The sequence below is a fragment of the Lolium perenne genome, chromosome 4 (assembly GCF_019359855.2).
Source record: "Lolium perenne isolate Kyuss_39 chromosome 4, Kyuss_2.0, whole genome shotgun sequence".
Classification (NCBI taxonomy): domain Eukaryota; kingdom Viridiplantae; phylum Streptophyta; class Magnoliopsida; order Poales; family Poaceae; genus Lolium; species Lolium perenne.
This window is the reverse complement of record NC_067247.2, coordinates 13761991-13770833: the sequence shown is the minus strand read 5'-3', so window position 1 is coordinate 13770833 and position 8843 is coordinate 13761991. Positions and strand designations below refer to the sequence as shown.

Genomic DNA, 8843 nt, shown 5'->3' with positions numbered 1-8843 from the left:
GGGGGTGCACTCCTATTATTGTTGTAAGCATTCCCATAAGAATTACCATAACCATTGCTATATACTATATATAAAAGTTGAACCTTTTTGCAGAAATCTCAGCGTTTTGGAGTTTTAGATACTGTTCATGGTAGCTTTTTGTCCAATTAATCGTTGACACATCGGTGATTTTTACTGCAGATGGTGTGATGCCGTGTCAAACGATCGTGCATTTCTAATCAGGGGCGGTCAAAGCGGTGCGACAGTTCCAAACCGACCTTGACCATTTCAGTTTACGACCAAATCTTTGCTTCCACTTCCTATCCCATCCCTTTTCTTTTCTCTAAACAGTTGGCCAACGGACGACCTCCCAATCAGCGGCGGCGCCGGCGGAAGGACAAGCGCTCCATATCATCCCATACCCAAGGGTGCCGCCCTCTTCTCTCTCGCAGGCAGAAGTGTCTGCCCCCTTGCCTGAGCATCTCGATATTCGACTTTGTTCCACCAGCTCCGGCAATAGATTCTTGAGTGACGAATGAACGAGAAGGCCGACGAAACTCCGAAGGGGGCTTCCTCTTTTCCATCTCACATCCTCTCCTTTTGAGGAACCGCTGGACGTGGCGAGGACGGAGATGGATGCGTGTACCAGCAGATGCAATATCCTCGCCAGAATCAGTCGCTCGAGCCCTAAGTGGAGGATGATGTCGAGCTCTACCCCACGCATCTCTTCTCCGTCCTGGAGGGATTAGGTAAGCAGTGAAGTCCCGGGTCTTCCCTTTCCTTTCCATGAATTAATTTCCATAGTCTGCGCCTTTATTTTCATCCTCCAACCCTGAGGACGGATTGGGTTGGGTTCCATGACCACGGTCCTTCATCTGTTGTTTGACAGGTTGGTCCTTTTTTATAAGAGCGGGAGTAGCTACGGGTGCCTGGCAGACGGAGGAGAACCGAAGATATCTGACGGATGAGGCGCAGTCCACGCAGTACCTCCCTGCAGCTGCTCGGTCTTCGGTCTGGCGGTGTTGCGGACGTCGGCGCAGCAGCGCCGGCCTGCTCCTTCCATGCCTCACCGTTCTGGCCCCGACACCTATCCTGCAGAGTCGAATCGGTCTCTGGCATCGAGGCGTTCTCCATCCACAGGTACAGATTTTCAAGGTTCACTAATTAGAGGTTATAAAAACGCATCCCCCTCCCCACCACTTAAAAATATAGATCCTGATAGTATTGTTCTTTTGTATAATCAGCTGGATGCCATGTTCAAGTTCGTAGCAGATTTTCCATTGTCCAGCTATTTTTTGACAGAGATCTATTTACCTAAAAAACCAAGTCATAATGGACAGCTCTTTGTTAGAATTGCCATCTTATGCTATACGATTCCAGTGTTCAGCTAGCACAGCCATGCGTATATATAACTGACTTTGGAGCTTACCCAGATCTTCTTTAATTCCAAGCTTGCTTGCTTAGGATATTTTCCATTCTTTTGTACATTTTTTACTTTTATCTTCTCGACAACTTAGAACGTAACTAACCAGGAGAAAGGGAAGGAAAACGAATAGCCTTCAATTTTGTCTTTGGTATAATTAATCAGTATTATGTATTCTGCTTTTTCCAGGGCTGGTGGTGTGGTACCTCCGTGTCTTCGTGGTTCACAATGGGCATCATGTTTGTTACTTCAGAACTTGCTGTTTCTGCTTCATGTGCAGGAAGGAAGACTAAACATTCAGTAAGCTAGCTTAATATTTTTTTGTTGAATCGCCATATTAATATAATACTGGTGTTTGACATTGGAAGAGTTAATTGAACTATTTTTTATGTCTCATGAAACATGAGATATACATAATTTGTTGCATGGTTCAGCGGCTGCAAAGTGGAGAGCATCAAGAGATGGATGCATGAATAACATAAGCTTTCTAATTGGTGATGTTTCAGCTGCTGAGCGTGTCTTCCAGATCATTTACTCTTAGTGTGTTCTTATCATTTGTTTGAGGATTCTACAACTAATCCACTGATAAGTATCCATGTGAAGAGGCGAGGAAAGTGATGTTCCTCTCCTCATGTATATTTGATTTAGGACGTCTTTATCTGCAGGTGCGGTCCCTTCAGTCCTCATGAAGGTTATCTTTTCGTCTATTTTTGCTTTTGTTCAAATATCATGTGGTACTGCTATCTAGACCAATTAGTTCAGAGTTGGTGCAACCAATTTTTGATGTGTTGATCATTGATAGTTTAAATAGGTTGTATAAAGAGGACATGGAATACACAGTGATTTGGCATGAGCTTCTTTATTTGCACGACTCTTTGTTCAAGAGAGGCTCCGTAGCTTAAAAGAGAAGGCAACCCAACAACCGCTTGGTGTTGATTATTTGATCACGAGGTCATCTTATCTAAATTACCACTTCTTATTCATTATTTAATTACTCACACTTCAAAATTAAGTAACTGAATGTTCCTCCCATTTGGATTCCTTATCTGGAGTACAAAAGAACCCAACAGATCCTCACCTTAACGGTGGCCCCCACGACACCGCCGGTGGTCTCCCACCGCTGGGTGAGCGCTAGACGACCAGCAGTGCTGATGCCTGCTCCAGATCAAGGGAGCATGGCGTCTCCTAGAAGTTTCCCTGCTGTCACTATGACTTTCTCCATCACCATCATCTGTTTTCAGTTTTATCTATAAAAGGTGTTATCTAATTATTATTTGTTGCAGAATTAGCCGAACCATATGTACATCCACTTTCATATAGTACTGATATGAATATATGATTGTGCTGCATGTTTGTGTACTCATGGTCAACTTGCCATCATATTCTTACCTACAGAAGAAGGATTCCATGGTCAGTGATGCATCAAATGTACTTTTCATATGCAAATCATATGAGTTCTTCATTTCCAGTACCATCCTGCAGCTGAAAGGTTATCTAATGCCATTATTTTGGATGCATTTGCCGTGATGTTTCTTAGTGCTAAGGATTCTTCTAATTTTCCTACATAGGGACTCATTTCTTAGTGTGCATTTTCTTGACTTCTAATAGCAGTTGACTCTTGTTTTTTTGCCAAACCATCAGTTACATTTTACTAAATTCAACTTCATGTGTGAATATGTAGTTCATTACATTATTATATATAATTACGGGTTGGGCCCTGATTAACTATATATTGATCCTTCCATTTGTGGAAGAAACCTTCAATTTTCTATATGTCCTTAGTAACCATCTATAGCATAAAGTCATCCTACCCATAAGGGATCCCTGTGACAAGGTATCAACTTGTCAATGCCTATGGATTGTAGGCTAGGGTTTAGTTGGAAGTAGAGGGTAAGTAGATCTCGAAGGTTTCAGCCGGAAAGTACTCGACGAATATGAAAACTAGGGTTTGCAGACAATGATTCGATTGATTCTTTGTCCCTCAACTCCCCCTTTATATATGAGGTGGAGCCGAGGGATTCGTGCTATACAAGTTTACAGAGTCCGGGACGGTTTCTAACTCATCCCGCCAAATTACAAATAACACTTCCTATTACAGCCCTATCTTTTCCTTAAATACATCTTGGGCTCTCGAATCTTCTTATTCTTCGGGTAATGGGCCTTCATTAAACCCCGGGTACTATATTCGGCAGGCCCATTTGGGATGCCTATGTCACCCTGTGCCAGAAAGGAACAAGTTACAGAGTACAAACACTCAATTTGTGTGCTCCGTATAAATTGATCCTGCTAATATTTTGGTCACTTTATGCAGAAAGGAGTATGACTTATTTGATTTCTAGCTTACAAAGACTGTAAATACTTCTTTTTGCAGCAAGATTATAAATTCGGGATTTGGTGCCTGAATGCTTGGTAGAGAAGGTGCTTTTCTTAGCTAGGAATCTACGGGTCTGTGGTTGGTGTCGGAAGAACTAATGCTTGATTGCATCTTTACTTATATTTTTCAGTTTGCTCACAGCGTAAGCTTTTGTGATGTATAATTTTGTAACGTTTCTACGTAGGTGTCTTGGATTGCTCCTATATGGACATATTTGTTTCACAATCTATACTGGATCTCGAGATGCTTTACATACTGCTTTTTTTTACTTCCAAATTACCACTGACTTGCCACCAACTGCTACTATTATTTTTCGAGAACTTTTAGATACCATCCCCTTTTACTCTTAACCACACACTATCCTCTTCTACTCTTCGCCACACAATAGCTCCACGGGCGCGGCGTGACGCCGCGCCTCACCTTCCTAGTATTATTAATAAAACAACACTTTGCCTCTAGCATATGGAGCAAATGCTAAAACTTAGAGCTGCCTTTTATAAATAAATAAAAATACTCAACCAACAGGCAGTAGCACATGTGTCATTTCTATGCACACAACCTACCCCTCCCCGCACACGACCTAACCCTCGCGTCCGCGCGGCGGCCACCGCGCCGCGTCCGCGCGCCCCTTCCTCCCTCCCCTAGCCCTTATATGCGTGGTCTCCTCTTCGTTGCCGCTGCCCGGAGCGTCGCCGGGCAAAGCCCCTGCGGCGCGGCAGCGGCGGCCTTCCTCAGCCTGGCGATTGGGGTGCGGCGGCGTCCCTCCACTCCTTTCAAGCGGCAGCGATCTGAGATGGCGGCGACTGGGAGATCACGCATCGGCGATGTTCGTGGTGGTCGTTGGCCCCAAGCCCTTTGGGCCTCGGCGGGCGGCGGCGCTGCCGACCTTCGGCGTGTGACGCCCCGGAACCGGTACCCTGAGGATCCCAGCGAAACCGCCGAAATCCGCACGATATCGATTCCGACACGCCCTCCGACACGATGCTAGAGGAATTACCACGATCGGTAACATTACAACAGGATTACAATAGAGCCCACAAGATACATATATTACAACAACGACTCCAACGAGTCAAGATACAAATATACAATACAAAGATCCAAATCATACAGAAGATCGAATACGTCCGAGTACGGACAAGATACAAACTGGACTAAGAGTCCTGAAGATAACCAGCAGCGTCCATAACCCTGCCCAGGCCAAGCCGGAAGGGTAACCTTGCTAACGTCGTCTTCATCGAACATATCTTCATACCTGCCCGGTTATATCCCGTAGAAGCAGCAATAAGTACGGGTTCGTACTTAACAAGACTTCAAGACGTGTAAGCATTCGTCAACCAGTCGTCCTTTGTACTTGAGGCACGCAGGGGACTTAGAGGACGCAAGAGGAACGTCATAGGCAATATGGTGGGGTTAAGCGGCAACGCGCAAGCACTAAAAACCTATAGAGACACTCTACAACATTTGTCTAATCAGAGGAGATGAGAGAGCGCAAAAACTAACAGTTCTATACTCTGCAAACATAACACAGCCGATACTTTCCCCCTTCGCCAAGAAGTACTTACAAAGGCACTCACACGGTGGACAAGTTTTAACCATTTATTATTAGAGTTGTGCTAACTTACTACGCAAGTTATTTTGATTGAAACAGCAAGTGTAAGTTGTCTATGGTCGAGTCATACAGCTCCAAGTCGTCCATAACCGCGGACGCGGCTTATCGATAAGATTGTAACCCTGCAGGGGTGCCCAAATGTGCCCACACGCACGATCAACCCACTTACGACAGGTGGATATCACGACACGCACTCTCCTTCACTACAACAATGTCTAGGAAGCCACCTAACTAAGTTAACCCGTTTCGGAGCCCGATTGAAACTCCGACGCGGACTTAGCTGTTTGCGTCTACGGCTTTCGGATGGAAACAGTGCCCGCAGGGTGAATCCATCTTCAGCAATACGTACCGCATCCTACGAGCGTGCAAGAGACAACGGGGTTACAAGGCAACATGGCTTCCCCAAGAGTAACATCATATCATCTGCCCACAAAGAAACAAGCTTGCACGCCTGGGAGAAACAAACAAACATTCAAACTAATTGTGGCCACTGGACAAAGCTGTAGGTTCTGGCAATGATCGAGGGGAGACCCGGTAAGCATACCCACGTGTGGTTAGAGCGCTCAGTCTCGGAACAGATAACAAGAACTCGGGGTCCTAAGATATTTAGGAAACACAAGTGAGCCGTCACAAAACGAGCAGCTGACCCACCGATGCCTCCGCTAAGCAAATATCAACAACTAAAGTAACCATGATTCTTCCCAACGTATAACCCGATAAGATAACAATAACGATAACGAGATAAAACAGCACTAGCATGCACTACGACTCGCAAGGCAGACCCGAAACCAAACAATAGCTGTAGGTGGTTAGTGGAGGCAATATAGGCTGCTTGAGGTAACAAGTGGAAGGGACACGTGACAAGAACGCAACTTAAGGATAGCATGAGGGAGAAGGCAAAGTAAAATAGGTGAGCGACTTCTGCAGAGGCAGAAGTATAGGGGAAATGCTTGCCTGTTAAAGCTTGCCGAGGAACATCCGGAGGACTTGTCGTATCTCACAACACCACTTCGTGATCCTATCCGGGAAGAAGCAAATGCTGGAACACACACAACGTATGCAAGTCTTACAACTACGGATAAAGAACAATCGGCATGAGCAAGATGATATGCATGACATGGCAAAGATGATGCGATGCACTTATCCAATTTAATCGGAGTCGGAACCCCGGACAAACAGATAGGGTTGAAGTGGCAATTCTACCGGCAAGTTTAAGTGTTGTATAGCATGGCACGACATGGCAAGGGTGAGCTACTTCAATATTAAACGGAGCGGGGAGAACCGTAGTTGGTATCCGAAATAGTCCGCATATATGTTAGGTGGTATGCACGAACTATCAACGCGCGACATGATGCGAGATGCAAACAGGCATATGGATGGCATATTCATGTTCAGCACATTTTTCTGATCAATTTTCGTATATAACACTTTGCGTTTCGAATTACGGTTTGAAAGATATGATTTATACGAGATATACACATTTTCAGGAATTTCAGAAAAACAGAGAAAAGGGAAAAATGGGTTATACCCAGGCAGTGCTAGCCACAGTGGCTGACGGGGCGGGCCCAGGGCGCTGACTGGGTGGCTGACGAAGAGAGGGGCCCCGGGTTGATGCTCCAGATTCTGCAGGGGGTTGTGTAGAAAAGGATCAAGAGGAGGGACCGCGGGTTGGAAGTCAAAAGGTTGCAGGGGGCAAAGTGCAAAACTGAAATAGATCTGGATCTGGGAACGGTTTCTCACCGGGATGGATCTGAGCCACAGAGGATGACGGGTGGGGTCCGGTGCTGACGAGGCGGCTGCCGCGCTGGCGAAGCGTGCGTGCACGCACGGGAGGTGCTCGACACCGGGCGCGTGCGGTGAGCGGCGGTCACCGCGGCAGAGCTTGGTGCGCGCCGGCGACTGGAGGCGTCCCAGGGCGCGAGGAAGGGGGCTTCGGGTGCGCCTCGACGGCGCGGGTCAGGGGGAGGCGGCTCCGTCGCCAGGAGGAGGCCGGAGTGCTGCCGTCGACGAGGTCTGCGGGGAAAAGGCACGGCCACCACGGTGAGGAAGCATAGCAGGGGCAAGGGAGGGGAAGAGGGGGTCCAGGGGAGGCGCAAGGGTACCAGCAAGCTTGACGAGGTGTCGGTGTCGACGGAGGAGGTCGGAGACGGCCCAATTCGGCGAATCCCGCCGTCGGTGCTGTGGAAGAAAAAGGGTCGAGGGGGGCGATAGGAGCTGTCCCGGTGCGATTCCTTGCGCGAGGCGAACGAGGACTTCGCTGCGGAGCTCCTGGGGGTGGTGGCTTGGCGAGGGGACGGCCGGAGCGACGGGTCGACGGCGAATTTGTGTCGGAGGCGCACGGTGGTTTCTTCCTCTCACGTTTTCTTGCAGATGAAGGAAAAGGGGAGGCGAGAGAGACATGAGAGAGGGGAGCGGGTGGTTGCAGCTGGTGCCAGGGAGGATAAGGAGAGGGCTCACGCGCGCGGCGTGGGCGCGGTGGTTGAGCTCGGGAGGACCACTGCCTCACCATGTGCGTGCTCGGGAGAAAAACGACAGAGGAAAAAGGAGCGAAGGGGTACGCGGGCCAGGCTGAAAGGAGAGAGGAGGTGGGCTGCGCGGTGGAGGAGAAACAGGCCAATTGGGTAGAGGGTAACGGGCCAGAGAAGGAGGAAGAGGTGGGCTGGGCCGCCGGGGTGAAGAGAAGGGCCAGGAGTTGGCTGCTGGTTAGGTTAGAGGGGGGTTTTCTCTTTAAAAAAAATAAATTTCCTTTTGTTTTGAAAACTGGTTGGAAACTATTTTTGAAAACAAACAGAACCAGGTTTGCTTTTAAATTGAAAGTATTTGAAATTAGTTTTATTTACTATATAGTTTTGGGAGTTTAGGGTTTGTGAAAAGAAACATAAGAAGAGAGGTTTATTAAATAAACCTTATGAGAGGGGGAAACTCAAAATAGTTTTATTCCAAATAATTTTTATTTGATAAAATCTTGTGGATGATATGATGCATGATGCATGATGACTTGGAACGACACGGAAAAACAAGCAGCGGTGAAAAATCTAATATTGGGGTTTTTCCGGGTCGTTACAAACGACACCACTAACAAGGAATCTCGCCCCGAGATTCCACGTCCAGGTACGGGGGGAGAGAGGTGGAACTATCGGATCTTCAGGCGATGTGTCGAACTCCTCGACACCACTAACACGAATTCTTGCTCCATGCTGATCGGGCGACACCACTAACAAGAAGTCGTTGTTCCGTTGTTGACGATGCGCTTTCTTCGAGATCCTCTGAAGATCGGACCTATTAGGATAAGGCAAAGATCGTCCAACCCGCGTCGGAACCTAAGACTCAGAGAAACAGATAAGAGAAGATTCAAACTCGCAAAGGTAAGAGGAGAAAGAATTTAGGTAAGGATAAAAATAGAGCTAATCAGATCTATCCAACGAATTTTCAGAAAATAGTTTTGACACTCTAAA

General features: G+C 47.1%; 2 long non-coding RNA genes across 2 annotated transcripts; one reads left to right on the top strand and one right to left on the bottom strand.

Moving 5' to 3' along the window:
- Positions 1 to 297: 297 nt before the first annotated feature.
- LOC127291814 (uncharacterized) lies at positions 298 to 3228 on the top strand. The gene is made up of 4 exons (XR_007844749.2): positions 298 to 728; positions 869 to 1119; positions 1592 to 2353; positions 2463 to 3228. It is a non-coding gene; the product is annotated as an uncharacterized lncRNA (long non-coding RNA).
- A 1534-nt stretch (positions 3229 to 4762) lies between these two features.
- Positions 4763 to 7834, bottom strand: LOC139830441 (uncharacterized). Its single transcript, XR_011742350.1, has 5 exons — positions 7491 to 7834; positions 7129 to 7401; positions 6917 to 7011; positions 6343 to 6427; positions 4763 to 5031 (listed from the first exon to the last, which is right to left on the bottom strand). It is a non-coding gene; the product is annotated as an uncharacterized lncRNA (long non-coding RNA).
- Positions 7835 to 8843: the final 1009 nt, after the last annotated feature.